The following is a 22,859-nucleotide window of genomic DNA, read 5'->3' as shown; positions in this document are numbered from 1 at the left end:
ATCAATCATTTTGAAGTCAAGTAGTAAAGAAAACAAAGAGGAAGTAGAGGAAGAGGAGGAAAGCATGAATGATAATTATTTTATTTCAGATACCTACAAGCTGAAGTTATTTTACAAGAGGAGACCTCAAATGAAAAAAAAAAATGTCCCTAACTGATGGGCCTGTTGTGAATATTTAGTTAGTCATTGTTGTGGATGGGCCCATTCCAAAGGTTCAGTGTTTCTACATGGAATAAGAAGGCAGGCTGGCCGGGCGGTGGTGGCGCACGCCTTTAATCCCAGCACTCGGGAGGCAGAGCCAGGCGGATCTCTGTGAGTTCGAGGCCAGCCTGGGCTACCAAGTGAGTTCCAGGAAAAGGCGCAAAGCTACACAGAGAAACCCTGTCTCGAAAAAAAAAAAAAAAAAAGAAGGCAGGCTGAGCTAGTCAGTAGTTAGCCTGCAATAATGGCTGAGCAGTTTTTTGTATTTGTTTGTTTTTTTTTCCTTCATTTTTCTTAAGAAATTCTCTACTCACTCCACATGCTATCCACAGACCCCCTCCTCCCTCCTCCCACCTCACAGCCCTCTTTCCTAAGCCACCCCACATCCCCACATCCCCCAAATCTTACACTTAAACTCAGCCCATTTCTGTTAATCTATATGTCGCCATGTATTCCATGGCTTTCCCTGTGTGCTGTTACATGCTGCTCCCTGAACAGTGGGCTGGCATCTCCTGACTTGGCCTTCTTCTTCCCAGAATTCTCCTTGTCTGTTTATCCTGCCTATACTTCCTGCCTGGCCACTGCCCAATCAGGGTTTTATTAAACCAGTGTACAAAAGCATTAAAGAAAAAAAAAGGCAGGTTTTTTTTCCTACCAATTGGAAAAAAAAAAAAAAAAACAATAAGCAATGTTCCTCCTTGGCATCTACATCATTTATTGCCTCAAACCTTCTTCCTTGAGTTCTACCAGGGAGTAGGGACTAAAGACTGTAAGATGAAATAAACACTTTTCTCCACAAGTTGATTTTGGTCCTGTTGTTTTTATAACATCTAAAGAAATACTGAGGTAGTAGGGAAGGAAGAGGATGGAGAAGAGTTGGAGAATTATTGAAACATAGTTTTAAATCTATTTCCCCATGTAATTTCATAGAGAGGAACATAGAATTATACAATGCTATAACAATAAACCATGAAGCTCAAAAAGGAAAAAAAATAGATGTAAAGACAATCTAAAGCTAAAAGCTAAAAAGCTGCACTATAGGCCACTGATGTCTGAAAACCCACAAAAAATTTAACATTGTGCCTTTATATTGAAGAATGAAAAAGATGAACACTGATGGCACTAAATAAGCACTTGAGGGCATTTCACTGAATGGATTTAAAAATGAATGACCTCAGCAGCAGCCTTGCTTCTATGTATACGGACATAAATATCAACATGAGAGTAGAAGACTTTCAGATATTCCGTGATTTATTTCTTTCTCTCCAGAACCACATGGAATTTGAAATAAGAAATTCCAAATATGTAATTGAAGAATGGTTAAATTTTTTTTTCACTCCTCTGAACTTCAGGGTTTCTAAAGTGTTTGTCAATTTGATCATACTGAAATTAGCCACAAATAGGTTTTATGGTAAAAAATGAATTATTATTTATAGTGTGTATCTTATGATAGAGAAAACAATCCTTAATTTGTATAGTGTTGATTAAAAAGAGAAAACTTTCAAAGGAGTGAAATTTTATAAAGCCCTTTCTTATAAATAAAATTGTTAGGTAATGTGCTGTTGGAGGATGCTTTGAACTCTAGAGACAAGCCTCTATAGCTTTAGGTAAGTAAAAAGCATACATTTATAGAAAAAGGTAAAAGCCCAGCAGTAAAAAAAAATGGGATAATTTAAGGGAAACTGGCAAGAAACAAGCCAAGCTAAGGCAGGCATTTATAAGTAAAAATAAGCCTCAGTGTGTGATTTATTTGGAAGCTCAGTGGCAGGCCCCCCAAAAGAGCAAAGAGTAAAAAACAACATAGGCCACACTTATCTTAATTTTTTTAAATTAAATCCAGAATCTATTTTCATCAACCACTCTTTGTTATCTTCTTTTAATTTTGTAGTCCTAAAAATTTTGAGTTAAAATAATTATAAACTTCCTCATATGATTTCTGGATGGTTTCGTATATATGCTAGTGCATTCTGTTCATAAAATATTACATATCCTGGGCCGGGCGTTGGTGGCGCACGCCTTTAATCCCAGCACTCGGGAGGCGGAGGCAGGCGGATCTCTGTGAGTTCAAGGTCAGCCTGGGCTACCAAGTGAGCTCCAGGAAAGGCGCAAAGCTACACAGAGAAACCCTGTCTCGAAAAACCAAAAAAAAAAAAAAAAAAAAAAATATATTACATATCCTTTGTGAGTGTTAATATTTTATTTTATTTAATTCTAAATCTTTTATTTGTTGAGTTCTAATTTAGTTTAATAATTTTATATTTCCTTAAATCTATATTTGGTTAAACTGGTTCTATTCTAAAGTTGCCCAGTAAAGACATTTTCTAATGAGTGCACCTGACACTTGTAAAGAAAAAAAAATCAACTTATGTTTTCAACTCCAGCTGTTTTCCTAATTGAACATATGTGAAAAAACACCAATCAACATCACAGTTTTCCCCTAAAGGTTGCATGGCATCTCCTGACACTTACTTATCTCCTTCTTTACTACATATAATCTTCCCATGCTACATTCATGTCACATATATTTTATTATTTTGTCTTATGGCCCTTTTAGGTTTTTTTTTTTTTTTTTTTTTTTTTTTTTTTTTTTTGAGACAGGGTTTCTCTGTGTAGTTTTGGTGCTTGTCCTGTATCAATTAAAGGCATGTGCCACTGCCGCCTGGCCCCTTTTTAATTTTTAATCATATAACGTGATTAACATCAAAGACTAACCAGGCAGTAGTGGCCGTGCATGCCTTTAATCCCAGCACTTGGGAGGCAGAGCCAGGAGGATCTCTGTGAGTTCAAGGCCAGCCTGGTCTACAAAGTGAGTTCCAGTAAAGGCACCAAAACTACACTGAGAAACCGTGTCTCAAACCCCCTCTCCAAAAAAAATCAAAGGTAAGCCAAGTTCTGAAGAAATTACATACCAAAATGAACAAATAAATGAATGAATAAATTATATGAGCATGCATTTGAAAGTGATAAATACATTTTATCAGTAAATAACATTTAAATTTTTTTCATTGTCCTTAATCTTCAGGGATATGCAAATCAATATTACCTTGAGATTTCATTTTATCTCAATTGGAATGTCTGTCTTTAAAGAAGCAAACAAGGACAAATACTTCTAAAGTTCCAGAGAGAAAGCATCACTTTTTAAGTTGCTGACTAGAATGTAAATTTGTTTCGCTTCAGTAGAATCAGTATGGAATTGCTTTGTGTCTAAACCTAAAAATAAAACTACTTTATTTTCCTGCCAAAGGAATGCTAGGAACTGATCTAATCCATGTTTACTGTGGCACTAGTCACAGTAGACAAGTTCCTGAATCAGACTGGAGGTCCATAAATGAATAAAGAAAATATGACATCAGTACACAATATTGAAGCAATGTAGTTTGAGGCAGGAGAAGAGACACAGGAAAAATTAATGGGCTAAAGCATACAGTCAAAGAGAATGACACAGTTGAAAGAAAATATTATCAATCCAGCAATTGGTTCACTGAATATACAATAATATTGTTTTTTCTAAACAAGTATAATAAACTACGATTTTGAGAATATGTGCATCCTAGCAGGTATTATATTGGTATGATAGATGGATGATAGCAGAACAACAGAAAAATTATGTTTTGCCTATCTTAAAAGTAGATTTATAGAACCTATGCTCTAAAGCCTTCCCCAATTTCTTATGTCATAGTCTTTATAACATTTAATTTTGCACCTTTAAAAAAATTACATCTCCCATTTATCCTCTTTTGTAGCCTAGCTATAGTGGTAACTAGAATCTGCATAACTCCATTTTCTTTATTATTCTTCTTTCAAAGTGTATTATTTTCATTAAATCATTGAGGATTTCATACAATCTATTTGGATCATAGTCACCCTTCCTCAACTTCCCCAAGATCAAACTTAACCTCACACCATCAACTAGTGTTCTCTTTTTTCAAAGTAATTTTCCACTGGGTCCAATTTGTGCTTCCCATATTCTCCTGGGTATAAGGTTATCCTCTGTAATTTTAATTAACTTTATGACTTAGCATGCAAAGTAATAGACTTTATTATGAAACTGTGTCATGTAAGTGTTCTCATCCTTTTCTCCATTGCCCTCCTAGCCCTCTCCCAAGTCTTATTTGGCTAGTTTCTACCTACAAATAATCTCTCCTTCTGCTCCTATATATGAGTGATATATATTATTATGCTCTCTTAACTCCTCCTACTAGACCCCTTTCTTTTGGAACTGGAAATCACAAGTAAACTGAAGCAAATTCAAAACACAACCATTGCACAAATTCTGACATATATGTATACATAAATATATGCATATATATAGATAATTATACTTTATGTTTCATGTCTTTCTTATATAATCGGTATTAATCAGCTATAAATATTAACAGTTCCTTTTGTACAGTTGCTTTTGGAGGATATGGGAGATTTCTTCCTCCTCCTGTAAGTCAGTGCTGGCTTTAAGTTGCTGCTATTACCTACGTTTTATCTGCCTTCAAATGGCAAGCTAGAGCCAACATGGATAAACTTTCTAACTTCTGAGAAGATTAAGAATTAAACAGATTTCACTGTTGGAGAATTGGAAAGATTTGATTTAAGGCCTACTAATAGGTAGGAATCTTTTTTAAATTTTGGTAAATAAATAATGCATGAATCATAAATAAATAGTTCAGGAATCATAATACATTCATGAATCATAGTATTATCATGAATCATAATACAGTATTCTGTAGTAGTTAATTAAAATTAAGAGTCCAGTTAATCTTTTTGTTTGTTTGTTGCTTTTTTTGTTTTTTCGAGACAGGGTTTCTCTGTGTAGCTTTATGCCTTTCCTGAGACTCACTCTGTAGCCCAGGCTGGCCTTGAACTCACAGAAATCCACCTGGCTCTGCCTCCCCAGTGCTGGGATTAAAGGTGTAGGCCACCACCGCCTGGCACCAGTTAGTCTTAACAAAACCTAGAAACAATACATTCCGAGCATTTACCTGGCCTACAAACAGGTAGCTGTGAGTTTCCTGATGTGGGTTCTGGGAGACAAATCTTGGGTTTTTGCATGAGCGCTGAATGTTTAACTGCTATACCATATCTCCAGCCCTCAGTTTCTTCAGACTAGTAAGCACAGTTTGGCAATAAATTAGAAGACATAGAACTTAAAGGACTGTTACTGCCAGTTGTAGTGGGTAGCTGCTCCAGCTTTGACCTTGATGCACTGCCCCAGTGAGACAGCATGTAACTGCCACACCTACCTAGGACCTACCCCCCTGGGGCATGGTGAGGACAGGAGCCAAAATCCAGACCTACTGGATCTCTTGGTTCCTCATGAACCTGGAGGCTGGGTGGTGAACTGAGCAGGGTTCTCCAGAGAAACCTGCTGGACTACACTTCACCTCTCCCAAATCCTGTAACCAACCCCTTTACTGGCTTTAAGTTAACCTAAAATAAATAATCACCAGATAAACTACTTGGAATTGCCTTGTTAATCCCCATAATAGCCCGTAACTCTAATTCCAGTAAATCTCATCATTTCTCAGTACACATGAACTAAGAGAGTCATACATGCATATAAAAAATGAAAAAAGAAATCTAAATTTTTGAGAAGTAGTGTAACTTAAAATAATGTTGGCATCATCCAACGTTGAGACATAAATCTAATAAACGTTGAACAATCAGTATGCATTGAGGCCAGAAAAAATACTACTGAGTTGAATTAAGGAAAATACAATAAATATGTTGCTGCATCATATTCACAGTTAGAAGAACCAATATTGTTAATATAGTGCTCTGTATGGTCCAGAAAGATCTTCAGCAATCATACTTTAGACTTAGAATTTGAAAATTCATTAAGTCTATAGAAAAGCAAAGTAAAATAAGTAGTGAGAGGCATATAGATGGATAAATAGATAGAAAGCAAGCCCACAGGGAAACCAGGCCTCTCTGGCTTATGCAGGACCTGAGGACACTGGAGCTCAGGCTTTTGGCTACTAGGACAGAAGGCAAGGATGACTCAGCATATGTAAATGAATAAATGTAATACAACATAGACATAAACTTAGGAAGAGAAACCATATAGAATTATTCCAAATGATGCTCAAAAGGTATACAACAAAGGTTAGCATGCCTTCACATAAAACTTCATATATTAACTTATAAAGATTAAGAAAACTTTAGGAATAAATAGAACACATTTCACAATAATAAGGGCTACATGCAACAACCCTATATCTAGCATTATATTAAATGGAAACAAAAACAAGAACATTTCCACTAAAAATCAGAAGTGAGACAAGGATATCCACTACTGCCTCTCCTACTGGACACTGTGCTTGAAATCTTAGCTATAGCAATTAGACAACAGAATGATAGGAGATTAAAAATAGGAAAAGAAGTGTACAAGAGACCCTGTCTAAAACAAGGAGAAAGACTAGGAGTGACATCTAAGGTTGTCCTCTGTCAATCACACACACACACACACACACACACACACACACTAAATTCTTTATCTCAGGAGGAAGTAGCAAGCTTATTTCCAATGACTGTGTCAGCAGTGCAGGGGATTTATGCATTAATCTCCATGTCCTGTCTTCAGCAGGCATTACTTTTTCTATAGATGGAAGTTAGCTTCCCATGATATTTTGAAGCTGTATCTGTGATGTGATTAAAGATCAGACAAACAGTTTTTATGATGTATTTGGACAATTTTCCAGCTTAAAATAATCTTACTCTATACATTTCAGGGCTTGTTGTTTGGTTATGAAGCTACATAAAAGCATAGTACATTTCTAAAAGCACATAGCTCTCATTCTTTGATTATATGCACATCACACAATGATTATCCAAAGACAGCAGACAAAAAGGGGTGATAACATTTTGTCTTTCTGACATTTAATGAGGTTGTTGTTGGAAAGGTTTAAGGTATTTTGCTAGTATGTAGATTGGACAAGTAATCTCAATTTATTACTGTAATGACTTTTCATTAGTCATTTTTTTAAAAAAAAGTCTATTTGTGTTTTTGTGGCATCAAAGGAAAATAAATATTTAGAATTGTACATGTTTGGAAAATGGGGCTTTATGTTCATTAATCTGGTAACTTTTTTATAAATATAGTCCGGTATATAAAATTTAATTGCCTTAATTTTTGTACACTATGTCATTTGTTTGAGTCACGATTTCACTTGCTTTCAACTTGGAGAAATTCTTGCCTTTATTCCTAAATAAGCTATCATGTTGCATTACATGCATGCATTTCATTCAGCATCTCCTTGATAAACTAGAGCATAATACTTTTGAAAATATTGTTGGGTAAATTGTAGCTATGATACCTAGAATTTGAAATAAATATGAAAAAGATTCATAACCATGAGGTCATATAAATAGAAAAAGGCCTCTCATACTCTACAAATTAAAGCATTGTCATTTTCTGAGGTACAAAAAATATATCCTTACAGTTAATTACAAAAATCAAGTGACAAGTTAAATTGTTCCATTTAACTTAGGCACGCTATCTTTTCTGGATTTATTATTGTATATTATATTTTACTAATTGTACTAGAACATAATTATATGTTGGTTATAAATAAAATCTTACAATAACTGCATAAACATATTTACATTTACCAGAACTATAAATAGTAGGAAGAAATTCTGGGACAGCTTTCTTATCTCTTCTTTGTTAGAGAAAAATGATTCATTCAGAGTCTTTTATGTCAATTTCTATTATATGCTGAAAATCTTGAAAAATAAATTAATAGAAGAACCCTGAAGATATAAAGACTTCTTGTCAAATAATTCTATATGACAATCACATTTAGAGTTATTGTTAACTGTGCTTAATTTAAACTAGTTTATGTAGCAAAAGAGAGTTTTAATTTTCAAAGGTGTGTGTGTGTGTGTGTGTGTGTGTGTGTATGTGTGTGTTTGTGTGTGTGAGAATGCTTAGGCATGTCTATTCTTTTCTTTTAGAAGTCTTAATATTTCACATGTATTAAATGGCTTCTGATTTCTTCTGAGATCACAAACTGGAAATATCTTGTCAGTCCAATCAAGTAGGATTCCTTGATGCCTCACCTGCATTAAGCATAACATATTCAATTACTATTTGATAACATTTTTACAATTAAAAGTATGCTGCTGTGTAAATTAGAAACATATTTGGAGCTGAATCCAGAAGAGTAATATTATAAAGCTAGGAGAGAATAATTGAAATAGCAAAAAGAGAATCAAGAAATGAATGTTTACCTAAGAAATTCTTACCAGACATAGGTAAAATGATCTGGATATTATCTTCCATAACAAAAATTGAAGTTATCTGATACATATAGACAGGTAGGAATACTTTGATGTGAGAATACTACATATTATATTCATTAATACTACATATTATATTCATTAATTTACATAAATTTACAGGTGAAAAATATTTTTCTCTTTCCATGTTACAATGGTAAGTTATACTCTTGTGGTTAATAAGTAATTCATTGATTTTATTAAATAATGAAAAAATTAAGAATATAAAGAAGGATGATAAATTGAATTTGTTATTTGGTATTGACGTAATTGTATTTTGCAGTTTGTTGGCCCGTAAGAAAATGTGATTTGAAAATATATAGAATTTAATGACCTTAAGACTATGGCATTTAAAATGTTTTAAGAACTTAGATTTCTCTCAACAGTGAGACACATCTGCTCATGGCAGCACCAATTACTTCAAAGAGGATGATGGGCATTGAAGAAAATAATTATCGAGTTTACTTTCAATGTGGCAAGGCTAGCCATTTGGGCAAGAAACTGTTCTTGCCTGGACTGCTTAACAGTGTCCTGTATAACCTGGATATGCAGGACTCGCAGGAAAGTGACTTTTAAACTTTGCTAAAACAAGATGAAATGGTCCTTCAGATTCCTGCTTCACAGAAGAAACTGCCAGACATTCTGCAGAACACAGAGGAAAGTGACTGAAGACTTTGCCAATATAGCCAGGACAGTCCTTCAAAGTTCCTGCTTCACTAAAAATTTTGCCAGATACTCTAGACCTATGGGCTGAAGATGCATGTCCCAACATTAAAAAAGAACTTCGGGTGACTGTCCAGGCAGCCATATGTCTCTGTCATTTCTAGAGTTTTGGAAGTTGCTTGCAATGCACTTATTGTTTATTCAGGCAAAATTATATCCTTCGGGGATCTTTGATGGAATTGAAGACTAAATAGTTGTAATTTTTCTTAGTTATGATAAAAAGTAAATTAGACATAAAACTTTAGACTCTCCAATATAAAATAGATAATTGAATGCTTTCTCTAATTTTGTCAAGTACAAATTGACTAGATATTGTAACTGTAATTCTTGCTTGATAACTGTTTTGTTATATGTATTTTTACTATGTTAAAATTAATACCTTACTTTTTGATTAGACAGAAAAGTGGAAATGATGTGGGATGTCCTTCTGTATACTGTGAATATGTTTTGCTCTCATTGGTTGATAATAAAACTGTTTGGCCAATAAAAAAACTTATAATTAGAAATAAGTTTTAAAAAGTACACTGTGTGGCAAAAATATCGTTGAAGGATAAGAATAATTAGAAAAAAATTTCAGGAAAAAAAAGATAGCTCAACAACGTTTTTTTATACCTAATCATTTTTATTTATGTATTTGTGTTTACTTGTTTATTTATTTATCTTACATCCACACCCTCCCTTCTCTCCTCTCAATCTCTCTCCCCCATATGCCTTTGTTACCACTCCCAATCTATTTCTCCACTGTTTCTGTTCAGGAAAGGGCAGGTCTCCCATGAGTATCAACAAAACATAGCATATCAAGTTGCTGTTAGACAAAGCACCTCCCCATCTATTAAGGCTGGGCAAGGCTACCCAGTATGGGATGGGAAGTAGGGTCCCAAAATCCAGTAAAAATATGAGAGACAGTTCCTGTTCCCACTATTAGGAGTCCCACAAGAGGACCAAGCTACACAACAGTAACATATATGTAGAGTGCTTAGTTCAGTCCCATGCAGGCTCCCTGGTTGTCACTTCAGTCTCTGTGAGCCACTCTAAGCCCAGGTTAGTTGATTCTGTGACTTTTCTTGTGGTGTCCTTGACCCCTCTGGCTCCTATAGTTATTTCTCCAGCTCTTCTGCAGGATTCTTTAAAGCCTGCCTAATGATTGGCTGTGGGTCTGCCTCCATTTCCTCCAGTTGCTGGATAAAGCCTCTTTGAAAACAACTAGGTTAGGTACCAACTTGGTCACAGGAGATATCCAGTTCAGGCTATGTATCCATTATGGCTACGAGTTTTGCCTGGGATCAATCTTGTAGATTGTTGGGAGATTCCCTTGTGCCAGGTTTTGACCTGACCCTGAAATGCCCCTCTTTACAGGAGTCTCTTTCCATATTTTCTCCACCCCATCCCCTGACCTAACATGATTGCTCTTGTTCTCATCCCCATCTACCCACAGTCCACTCAGGAAATTTATTTTATTTCCCCTTCCAAGGGAGATTCGGACATTCTTCACCTACCCCCAACCCCCACATGCAACCTCCTTGGTATCTAGTCTACCAAATCTTTTTTTTTTAATTAAGAAATTTTCTGTTCATTTTACATACCAACCACAGGAGCCTCTCTCCTCGCCCCCCCTCGCCCAGGCTTCCCCCCACACCCCACTCCCCATTCTCTCCTCCTCCAAGGCAAGGACTCCTATCAGGATTCAGCAGAGCCTGGTACATTCAGTTGAGTCAGTTCTAAGCCCCTCCCCTGAACCAAGGCTGTATAAGGTGTCCCACCATAGGCACTGGGCTCCAGAAAGCCCACACATGCTCCAGGGACAGATCCTGATCCCACTGTCAGGGGCCCCTTAAGCAGGTCAAGCTACACACCTGTCTCGCCTATGCAGAGGGCCTAGTCCAGTCCCATGGAGGCTCCACAGCTAATGGTCCACAGTTCATGAGTTCCTACTAGTTTGGTTTGGTTCTTCTTATACATTTCCTCATCATTATCTTGATGCCCCTTGTTCATAGAATCCCTCTTCTCTTTCTTCATGGATTCCTGGAGCTCAGCCTGGTGCTTGGCTGTGGATCTTTGCATCTGCTTCTATCAGTTACTGGATGGAGGCTCTATGATGACAGTTTGGGTATTTACCTATCTGATTACCAGAGTAGACCAGTTCAGGCACTTTCTCCACTCTACCAAATCTACACTCTTTAGGATACAAATTGATTTCCTCAAATCATTCTTCATATTTATCTATCTGCTTATTAGCTGTATGATATATATATATATATATATATATATATATACATATATATATATTTCAGTTTTCTAGATATGTATATACCAAATGAAAAAAAACATGCACTGTAAGTGTGGGGAGCTAGTTTGCATCTGCAGGACTCTAACACCCACTTATTGTCAAGTGATCTCATGGCAAGATGCGAACAGATACAGGAGATTCTCCAGAAGTGTCATTGCCAGCTAACTTGGCATTAGAACTGACAGAGCAAGGGTGACCTTCCAACAAGGTAAAAGGCAGGAATCCACACCTACATATGTCCTCTTACCTCTACATATGAAAGTAAGCTGCCACTCACACCCACACATGCATACCTATCACGTACATACACCACAGGAAAAACAAAGGAATCTGAGCTATGGAGTTCTAAAATTTCTAGATTTATTGAGACAGACAAGATACATGACTTTAATCAGTCAATGAGCATTTGAAAGTGCATTTTGCCATGTTGGTCCCAATTAACTGGATTCTATATGATTTACCTCATTTTTATCAGCTAAATGAACAAAGAATATTTGCTTTGCCTGTTTGTGAGTAGAAATATTCTGAGATGATTAAATTCTTTGATGGAATGAGTTTTATTCATAATATTGCTTAATATTAAATCCTTAGTCATCCCATAAATTTGACCCTCTAAATAATTAAAATCAACCTATACTTCAAGGTTATTTCAGAAAAAAAGATGTGATATTTTGTTAAGGCCATAACAAATATATGGGAAAAAGATATTAATATATCCTAGTGTCTTTGTTTTCTTGTGTGTGAGGATTCTAAATTATCATTTTTGCTTTTTTAAAGTTATTTCAAAATGTTGAAATTATCTTTAACTTTCTCTTGAAATGTTTTGTATACAGTTTATTATTCCTGGCAGATATTTTTTTCTGCTCTATTGTCCTTACATTAGTGTAGGAAATTGACAAATGTGTGATGAAATAGCAATAAGGTAGCCACATCGTTAAAGCCTTTCATAACAAAATATATGTAAAGAATTTTCTAAAAATGGCTTTTAATAAAGTATCATAACTTAAGACTTGTTCATTTACCAAGGACTTGTGAATTATTGGCAGATCAGAAAGTAACAACAAATATACTCTACTGGAAGTCATGTTATCTCAGATTTTCTTTAACATGCTTGTATTGATTTCCCTATACTTGTTGAATTTTTTTAATATTTTAATATTGTTAGGAATAACAGACTTGCATCTGAAACTGTTAAATATTACCTGTGTACATATGTTAATGTGTAAAAAAATGAAGATGTTGTTCCAACACACTCATATTAATTAAATGTTACCAAGCAATAATAATAAAAAGAATGATGGAGTATATTATATTTACGTTTAGATAACTTACTCTATATAAATCAATAGAAAAACAGTATCTCAGACCAGTTCACTTCAGAATGACATGCATCCTTAATTATTTTAGCTGATGAAGCCACACATAAAGGACTCAAAGCTTATTTATGTTTTTCTGACAGTAGACTTCAATAATACAAACCTAATTTAGTGAGCCATATCAGAAGATACAACATGATTCATAGATGTTTACTTAAATGTCTTTGAGAATAAATGATAGCAAATACCCTGTCAGTGATTAAAAATGCTTAGAACGGTATAAAACTCTTAAAACAATTTAATGTTTCATGGCTAAATGAAAATACCAAATTTATATACCCTGATATTTTATGTCATAGAACAAGAATATGAATGAGAAGAACTGTAGTAATAACTAGTAGAACGATAATTACTTTGGTGGCTTTCCTACTGGGTGCTTAGCGCATGCTATATACTGTCATACATGTTTCTATATTTCATATTCTTCTTCATGTGAAAATGGTATAACACAATGTCATCATTTTATCAAAGTAATAGTCAGTATTTCAAAGCAATACTTTACACTTAGAGTATATATAAGAATTAAGGGATACAGTAATTCTGTCAGTATCTAATGGTATGGAGTAGTTAGTTGTTCAGGTCATGGACTCAGGCCAGATGACCATTATTTTTTACTCTAATTTTTTCAAGACTGAAAAATGAATTTAATAATAACCTATGTGTCATTAAATAACAGAATGTATTTTATAGGAATTAGGAAGTTAAAACTCATACTAGTTTGGTGACCAACTACTCTTAGGCATTGCACATGTGGCCTACAGGACTGTGGTTGATACACCCAGTGACACTAGATTGGAAAAAAAAAACTGATTTGTTCCTTTTGCAGCAGCTATCAATAGTTTCTTTGTTAGGAGTGGAAATTTGTATCTATTTTCCATTCTCCATGATGGCATTTTGTCTTACTTGGACTTGTATGTGTCTTGTGAGTACTATCACTGTCTTAGTGAGTTCTTGTGTGTTTCAGCCCTGTTTTATGAATCTAGGCTGTTTCTTCAAGATATCCATTAGCTCTCACAAGTTTTTACTTCTTCTTCCACATTGATCCCTGAACTTTTTTGTGGATAGAGCTCGATTATATATATATATATATATATATATATATATATATATATATATATATATATATATATATGGCATGCTCCAAATACTTCTAGTCTCTGCAAATTATCCACTGTGGGTCTCAAAAGATTCTTTAGAAAGATTGGATCACTGCACTTTTACACTTTTTAGCATTATGTCATTAAGTATCATTTATATTGTGCATTGCTTTAGCAAGATAGTAATAGTAAGTTTACCCCTAGTCCTCATGATCTATCAGGTTTTAGGTTCTTGTACACTTTGTCAGTGTCAGATAGAGTTTCTATATCATGAATTGGGCCTTAAATTGAGCAAAAAGTTGTTGATTACTCCAGTTATTCCTACTATATATGTGTCACTTTTGTACCATATACCTTGAAGGCAGGTCACTGTTGTAGTTAGTAAGAGTTGTAGCTGGGTGATATTGATAATTACTCTTCTCCTCCAGTAGAAGACAAAGTATCTTTCAGTATAATGAACACAAATCAGTAGGGGTAAGTCTAGTTGTACACCAGCTTACTTCTTCATTCTCTATAAAATAAGTAAGTGGAATTCTCAGCTACAGGGCTTTTTAGTCAGGTTATGGTAAACAACCAATAGCCTTGGCAATACTTGATATCTTTGAGGGTCTCTCTGGAAATGACGCAATAAGAATTAACTCATTACTAATAGATAATATATTTTTATATCAGTCATAAACTATCATAAGGTTATTACTCAAAGTTAAAATTAAATATTCACAACTTGAGTAGCGTTTACTATTTTCATACTGTCTTATTAACTATCAATAAAATCCAATGTATTTCAATCCCTGATTTATTTACTTTTGTCTAATCTGAGAAAAGGAAGATTAATTCTATTGGTTAAATTCTTAGCATTCTCCCATTTCTCATTCACATTTTTTCTTGAAACAAATAAAGAGAAACTGATTTAGCTATTCACATATAATTATATTTCAATTGCTATTTATGTCTCAGAGGAATATCCTAAATTGAGAATTCTAATTTGATAATTTTATTCAGATTATATAATTATGCAACAATAAAAATATGAATTTTCAATGAATTTTTCAATGTAATAAGGCTGAATTTTGACCCCTAAATTTTGCAAAAGGATTACTCAATGGGGAGAGATGTGTTTTATGCTTCAGAGACTTAATCTCCTACATTAAACTTATTTTGTTCTAATGAACCAGGCAAAATCTAAATGTTTTTCTCATAAAATGGACATCATTTGCATTAGTTGAATCAATAAATAAACATGCATCTGGAAGGTTGCACAGAATCAATTAGCTGAATAAATCATGCAAAAATCTCCAAAGATAGAAATTATAACTGCTAGCATTGGATTCAGCCAAAATTCAAAATAAAAGCTTGTTAACATATAGTAAATATATACTTTTATTATCTATGACTGGTGTTTTAATATAATCTATCCACTTTAGGTAATTTGTGCATTAAAGGAGATAAATGTAAAAATTTACTTTCCTAATTATTTGAGTTTTAATAATTAAAATTACATGGCTTTTTTAAAATCATTTTTTATATTAACAAATATCCTAGACATCTCAAATATAAGAAGTAAAAATTTTCTAAAATAGCCAAATATAAATAGTACATTTTAATTGTTAATTTGTCTCAGAGTACTAATTAAAACATAAACTGTAAGAAAAAAACCTGTACATATGAAATATTTTATTAGATACCAATATAAAGGCAGTGTTTGGGCTGCTACAACACTTATTTTAACAATTAATTCTCACACAGGATCTCTGTATAATGTGAAATATTAATATTAGAAAATTTGATTTCTTTAATTTAGAATCAGTATCTATAAGCACACACACACACACACACACACGTACTAACACATACACGTAATCTTACACATACACGCAAGTGCACACACATATGATAAATACACCACTGCTTTTTTACCATGCTTTCCATTTTTTCCCTCAAGCTTCTAGTTGCTAACCTTCATAAATGAATAAATTAAAGAAAATAATATGCCAATTCTGTTCTCCAAATACTTAACTGCTTTCTCATTTAGCAAACTCTAACTAGAGCTCACTTGAAGAGGAGACAATTTGAATATGTAAGGAGTTCTTGAGCCTTCATCATGACTGTGAGTACACCATCATACATTGTATGAATTGGTGACTTGAATAAATTTATTTTAGCTCTTCTAAGGTACTTGCTCAGCAATTAGCAAGTGCCCTTTGCTGCCTACAGACTTTCAGATTATCAAGTAGCTTTCAACCTTGATTTTCAACAAACTTCCCCAATACTTTTGAGAGTACTGCTTCACTGGAATGTAACATTCTGAATAATATAGCAATCTCTTAGTTCAAAAATATTAGTAAGTAAATCTTATTAATAATATTATAGTTGGATATGATTTCAGGCAACAAACACATAATCACTTACAGTGTTATAAAAGTTGCTTCTGTAAGTAAGGTTTATTTATTATTTCATTGAACATTGGAGTATTTCATAAAATGTTTAATCCAGATGATCAGACACATAGACTTAGAAAGAAAAGCTGGACACAGGTGGATTGAGCACACTGATGGAGAAAATGTAGCACTCCAGAAGTTCAGTTTTTGATTATAGTAAAATAAACAGAGAGCTCAGTTACTGCATAGAGCAGAACAGTGAGGCAGTCTTATTACACACACACATAAACAGGAGCCATGGTTTACAGTGTACAGCTGGATCAAGGAGATAGCTGGAGAGATGGCTGAGAGGTTAAGAGCACTGACTGCTGTTCCAGAGGTCCTGAGTTCAATTCCCAGCAACCACATGAAGGCTCACAACCATCTGTAATGAGATCTTGTGCCCTCTTCTGATGTGCAGGCAGTACATTGTATACATAATAAATTAATAAATAAATAAATCTTAAAAAAAATGAGAGAGATAGCTCTAGCTTCTGTGACTATGATGGCCTCCATAGATAAGCTTTACTTAGGTCATGGTGATATTTTATTTGTACTAAAATGTGATTTTATTTGTATGTTAATAAGTAAAGTTGCCTGGTGGTCAGAGCAAATATCAAGCCATAGCAGAAGCTGGGCGGTGGTGGTGCACGCCTTTAATCCCAGCACTTGGGAGGCAGAGCTAGGCGGATCTTTGTGTGTTCAAGGATACAGCCAGCATGGAGACATACGCCTTTAATCTCAATACCAACCATAGAAGATCTGGAGGTCTGTATAGATAGGCAGTGACAAGGAGGTCATGTGGTTGGGTTTACAACCAATGAGAAGGCAAAACAGAAAGTCTATAAAAAGACAGATACACAGGAAGTAGGCACTTGCTGAGAGGAAAGACAGCAGAGGCAGTAGGGTAAGAAAGGGTTTTTAGCTCTTAGCTATTGCTCTGACCTCTCAGGCTTTTAACTCTGCATTTGGCTCTGTGTTTCTTGTTTAATAATACAGTTACATCTACACATAAACATCTGGAGTGGGCAAAGAGATATTCTGAACATTTTGGGCGAACAGAATCAACCTCCAGACATGGACCAGGGTAAGGTTTTGCCATCACTCTGAACTTTACCTCTGGGTTAGAGGCTTCGACAGGAATTTCAGGTGGGTCCTTGACCCTACCAGCTCCTGTTAACAACATACATTCATACAGAACTTTACATACTCAGGGCTTTCTCCACACTTCACAATGTAAGGGTAAATAAAAGTTGTTATTTGTCTGTTAACTTCAGTTTTGTCCAATGAATAAACCACCCAATTTTATTAGCTCACATTAGTTTATTCATATTGAGTCTCTTTCCCTCCATATATCATTCTCTGAGGTTGAACAAGTTATCTCACATTCCATCCTGCAATTTGCTCATTACTTCCTGTCACCACTTCCATTCAATGTCTACTACAAAGGAACTCCCAAATATCATGTAAGAACTTACATCACAAGTTCTAGGTTGAGCGTTTAGGCAAAAGAAAAAAAAATCCAGATAAAACAAAGATAGAAATTCTTAAAATATGATTCATTTATTTAAATATTTTCAATTTTGTTTGTGTGCTTCTGATATTATTTATCAAACAATTAATAATTTAAGTAGCTCCCATATGGATTTCCATAAGCACATTTCTGCCATGAAAACTTGCTATTTTAATACACTTTATTTATTTATTTATTTATTTATTTATTTGGTTTTTCAAGACAGGGTTTCTCTTTGTAGCTTTGCGCCTTTCCTGGAATACACTTATTTTTAATCTATTTATATCTTATTTTTGGCATTATGTTCAATTTCTCTTGTTTTCCAATCTAATTATATTACTATGCTACAGGACCTCTGTGACATTAAAATAATATGAACCAAGCTCCACAATAATTTTTCCGTTTTCTTTACTAACTGTGACTTGAATTGATTTTAATAACTTGGGAACTATTTTTACATCATTATACATATAGATTTGGCTCATCCAAACTTTAGCCAATGACTTTCAGAGTTTACCAAGTTAGATCTTCTCCTTGTCTCCTTTCACTATGTAATTTATTTCATTTTTTCAACTTTTCTGGATCTATTGCTTTGTTTTATTTAATTAAATTTCATCATATATTGCTTTAGATATGCAGAAATGTAAATATAGTAATATAAAGTCCCCATACTAAAAATATAAAAATTAATTACATATACTGGTACATTATTAAATAATATGTGGAAATAAAGTTTCCTACAGAAATTAACATTTTCCAATATTCTTTGAGGCTATGTAAAAAGGTAAATATATTTTTCTCAAATTTAAGCTCATAAATTTTGCGATTAATCATTTATCTTGCCTAGAGGAATTGTGACTATGAATTCTAATTATGATTTTTTACCTCTTGCATTTTTCTACATTTGTTATTTAGAATTGCTCTGTCAAAAAATTGTCTTTTTTCATCTATGTAAAATATGTTGATTCATTATTGAAATATTTTACTATTATTATGCAAGAAATATTACACACACAAATTTAGCACCTTAAATCAGCCTTGTTTTATTACCTTACATTTCTGTGGGTTCAGCTGCCTCAAGGTTTTTGAGATGGAAATCAAGATGTAGGTAAACAGAACTTACTCAATGCTTTGTAGATTTCCTTTCTAATTGCTATTTCAATTAATCTTTCAAGTTATTGGCCAGATTCCATTGTCTGTTATAGAACTGAATATCACTTGCTGAATATTGACGTGGATTACTTCCTGCTTCTGTAGGCCATATGCATTCCCTAAATTAACCCCTTTCAAATCCATCAAAGTGACATGGTCCTTCTCACTCTTTTACTACCCTCCACAAGGTGTTCTTTACTGGATGGCTCTGACTGAGTCTAGTGGAAAAAGATGCTTCTTGCTTGGTAAGGGCTCTGATGAATTTAGTAGGCCCAACCAGATATTTGGATAATGGATTTATTATAAATTTCATAAGTGTGATAAAAATTGTAAATTGTTTTGTTTTTGTGTTATAAAATAACTCAGAGTGCTAACAAATCACATATAAACTAAGAATATCAAATATCTTCCCTTAAGGGAGTCAAGAGATAAAGTTTTCTTTGTTAAATTTCTTCATATTTCCAAATACGTTCAAGCCAAATTAAAGCAATTATCAAAGAAAACTCTCTATAGACTATGGAATAAATTTTTCCCACAAACATTTACTCTATGTTTCCTTTTTCTTCTCAAAATGTATCTGTGGTGTGTGCTTTGGATCAGATGAATATGCTGCTTTGGCAGCTGTTTTCTAGATACTCACCCTACAGTCATCTCCTTCCCTTTGTCTCAGGTTTACCCTGTACATGTATGGGAATGTAGGAGGCCAAAGACACTGGTGCCCAGTTCTTATTCATGGCTCTGTAAGTGAGGGAATGAAGTTCCTTTCAAAGCAGAAATGCAGTACATTGTTCTGGAATTCTATATGAGGTAGTTACAGTTCTGGCAGTGCCTCTCCTGATATTTCCACCCCCATTGCACTAGATGGAAGTAGTGCTTCTAATTTTGGTATCTCTGTGATCAAGCTTCCTAAAATCCTTAAGGGGTGAGGTGGTAATAAGCAGAGGCAGTCACAGGAAAACACAGATTTTGATATCAAGTTAGTGAAGAATATGCACCCAAACAAGTGAACTTTCTGAAAACAAACAGAACAAAAGCCAAACTCTCTCAAAACAAAGTAGAATATACAAAAAAAAACCATAGTGTTCATTCTCAAAACAAGTGCAGAATATAACAAAACTGGGGAACCCAATTGCAAGCCACAGAAATACTGGCTTCACTACCTCCAAATTCACCTTAGAGAGCACTGGGCACAAGAAAGGCTATACTGGTGTCTAATAACTAACTCCCATTGTGTACTTGGGTCTTCCTTGGTGCCCAATGTTTGAGGCAAGCAAAACATAACCATCATCTCAAAGGAAATAAGAGAATTCATTGCTGTGGGATGTTCTGTATGTCAAATGTGTTGCTCTGATTGGTTAATTAAAAACAAACACTGATTGGCCAGTAGCCAGGCAGGAAGTATAGGTGGGACTAACAGAGAGGAGAATTGAGAGAACAAGAAGGCAGAGAGGGAAACACTGCCAGCTGCTGCCATGACAAGGAAGATGTAAGTTACCGGTAAGACACGAGCCACATGGCAAAGTATTGGTTAATAGAAATGGGTTAATTTAGCAATTCAGTCATCCTTGTTCCACATCTAGTATCCTCCTATGAGTGACTACATACCATATTTGTCTTTCTGACTCTTGGTTACCTCACTCAGGATGATTTTTTCTAGATCCATCCATTTGCCTGCAAACTTCATGATGTCATTGTTTTTCTGTGCTGAGTAGTATTCCATTGTGTATATGTGCCACAATTTATTTATCCATTCTTCAGTTGAAGGGCATCTAAGTTGTTTCCAGGTTTTGGCTATTACAAACAATGCTGATATGAACATCACCAGGGAGGCTACCTGGAAAACAGGACCCCAAGAAAGACACAGGAATCGCCCAATGACGGAGGAATGGCTGAGATCTATGAACAACCTGGACATGAGTGGGAGTAATGAAGGGCTAGGGTCAAGGGAAAGAGAGCCTGTGGGAGCGGGAGATCCCAGCTGGATCAAGAACAGAGAGGGAGAACAAGGAATAGGAGACCATGGTAAATGAAGACCACACGAGAAAAGGAAGAAACAAAGTGCTAGAGAGGCCCACAGAAATCCAGATACCCCCACAATAGCCTGCTGGCAATGGTCGAGAGACAGCCAGAACTGACCTACTCTGGTGATGGGATGGCCAAACACCCTAATAGTCATGCCAGAAACCCCATCCATGACTGAGGGATCTAGATGCAGAGATCCACAGCTAGGCCCCGGGTGGAGCTCCAGTAGTCTAATTAGTAAGAAAGAGGAGGCTTTATATGAGCGAGAATTGTTGAAACCAAGGTTGGATAAAGCACAGGGACAAATAGCCAAACGAATGGAAGCACATGAACTATGAACCAAAGGCTGCGGGACCCCCAACTGGATCAGGCCCTCTGAATAGGTGAGACAGTTGATTGGCTTGATCTGTTTGGGAGGCATCTAGGCAGTGGGACCAGGTCCTGTGCTCATTGCATGAGTTGGCTGTTTGAAACCTGGGGTTTATGCAGGGACGCTTGGTTCATTCTGGAAAAAGGGGACTGGACCTGCCTAGACTGAGATCAACCTCCCAAGTTGATCTCAGTCCTCTGGGGAGGTTTTACCCTGGAGGAGGTGGGAATGGGGGGTTATCTGGGGGGAAGGGGAGGGGCGCAGGAGGGGAGAGAACAAGGGAATCTGTGGCTGATATGTAGAACTGAATGGTATTGTAAAATAAAATAAAAGAAAAAAAATTGGTTAATTTAAGATGTAAGAACTAGATAGCTAGAAGCCTGAGCCATTAGGCCAAACAGTTTACATAATATAAGTGTCTGTGTGTTTATTTTATATGTGGGCTGTGGGACCTCCAGGGATTGGCGGGACCTGGAGAGAAAACTCTCTAGCTATAATTAATTCTGGAAATATCAATGGTAATGGCCTAGGAACATGGATTCTGGTTTTCACAAATATCATGTTTTTAGATGATAACATTTTTGTGAAGTTTTTATATTTGTAGAGCTAATTAAAGCCTTAATCAAGGCACTGTTCATACATGTTGCCAGAAAAATCAAGTGGGCAGTCTAGAACAAAGTGGACAAAATTTTGCAGCACATTTCAGGTTCTTTTAAATGACATTCTCTGCTCTTGTCTCGACAGTGTAAGGTAATGGTCTGTTAAGTCTGAAGAGTTTTCTTTATATATCAGAAAATGTTAAATTATCACTGAACTTCTATCAAAGGAGCAAATGACATCCCAAGATAATTTGGCTCTTGTTATGAACCATTCTAACTCTCACTAACATGAAACTCTAATTATTAACAAGCAGCATACTTTTCAGCACGCATGTGATTTTTTTTTCTGGGAGCTTCAGGTTTATGAATCAAAATAACTTTGGTAAGCATAATATACAAATACAGCATATGGTTGCTTGGGGTAGACTGTGGAATATAGAGAAATCAAACCATGAACCAGAATAGAAAAACAGGAAAGAGATGCAAACAAATTATATTGTTAAAAATCATTATAATGTGTTTTTACATTACTGGTTTTCTGAAAATGCTTCTGGCCTCTACGTAAAACGCATTCAATTTAAAAGCTTAGCACCAATTCCTTAGAATGTTTATCAAAGAAATGTTTATTTTCAGTTTGCCTGAATTATCTCTTTTACAAGTACAAAAGATTTTTAACAATAATAAAAGCATTCACTAAGGATTTAGCTTCTATATTCTAACAACTTTTAGATGTCAACTTTATTTCAAAACATAAACATTTTTTTCAAGCAATGTATTATACTATGATATTATAACATCTTTCACTTTTCAGGTGTCTTTAGTTTGCCTATT

The sequence above is a fragment of the Peromyscus maniculatus genome, chromosome 11 (genome assembly GCF_049852395.1).
Source record: "Peromyscus maniculatus bairdii isolate BWxNUB_F1_BW_parent chromosome 11, HU_Pman_BW_mat_3.1, whole genome shotgun sequence".
NCBI lineage: Eukaryota > Metazoa > Chordata > Mammalia > Rodentia > Cricetidae > Peromyscus > Peromyscus maniculatus.
Note: the sequence above shows the minus strand (reverse complement) of the source record.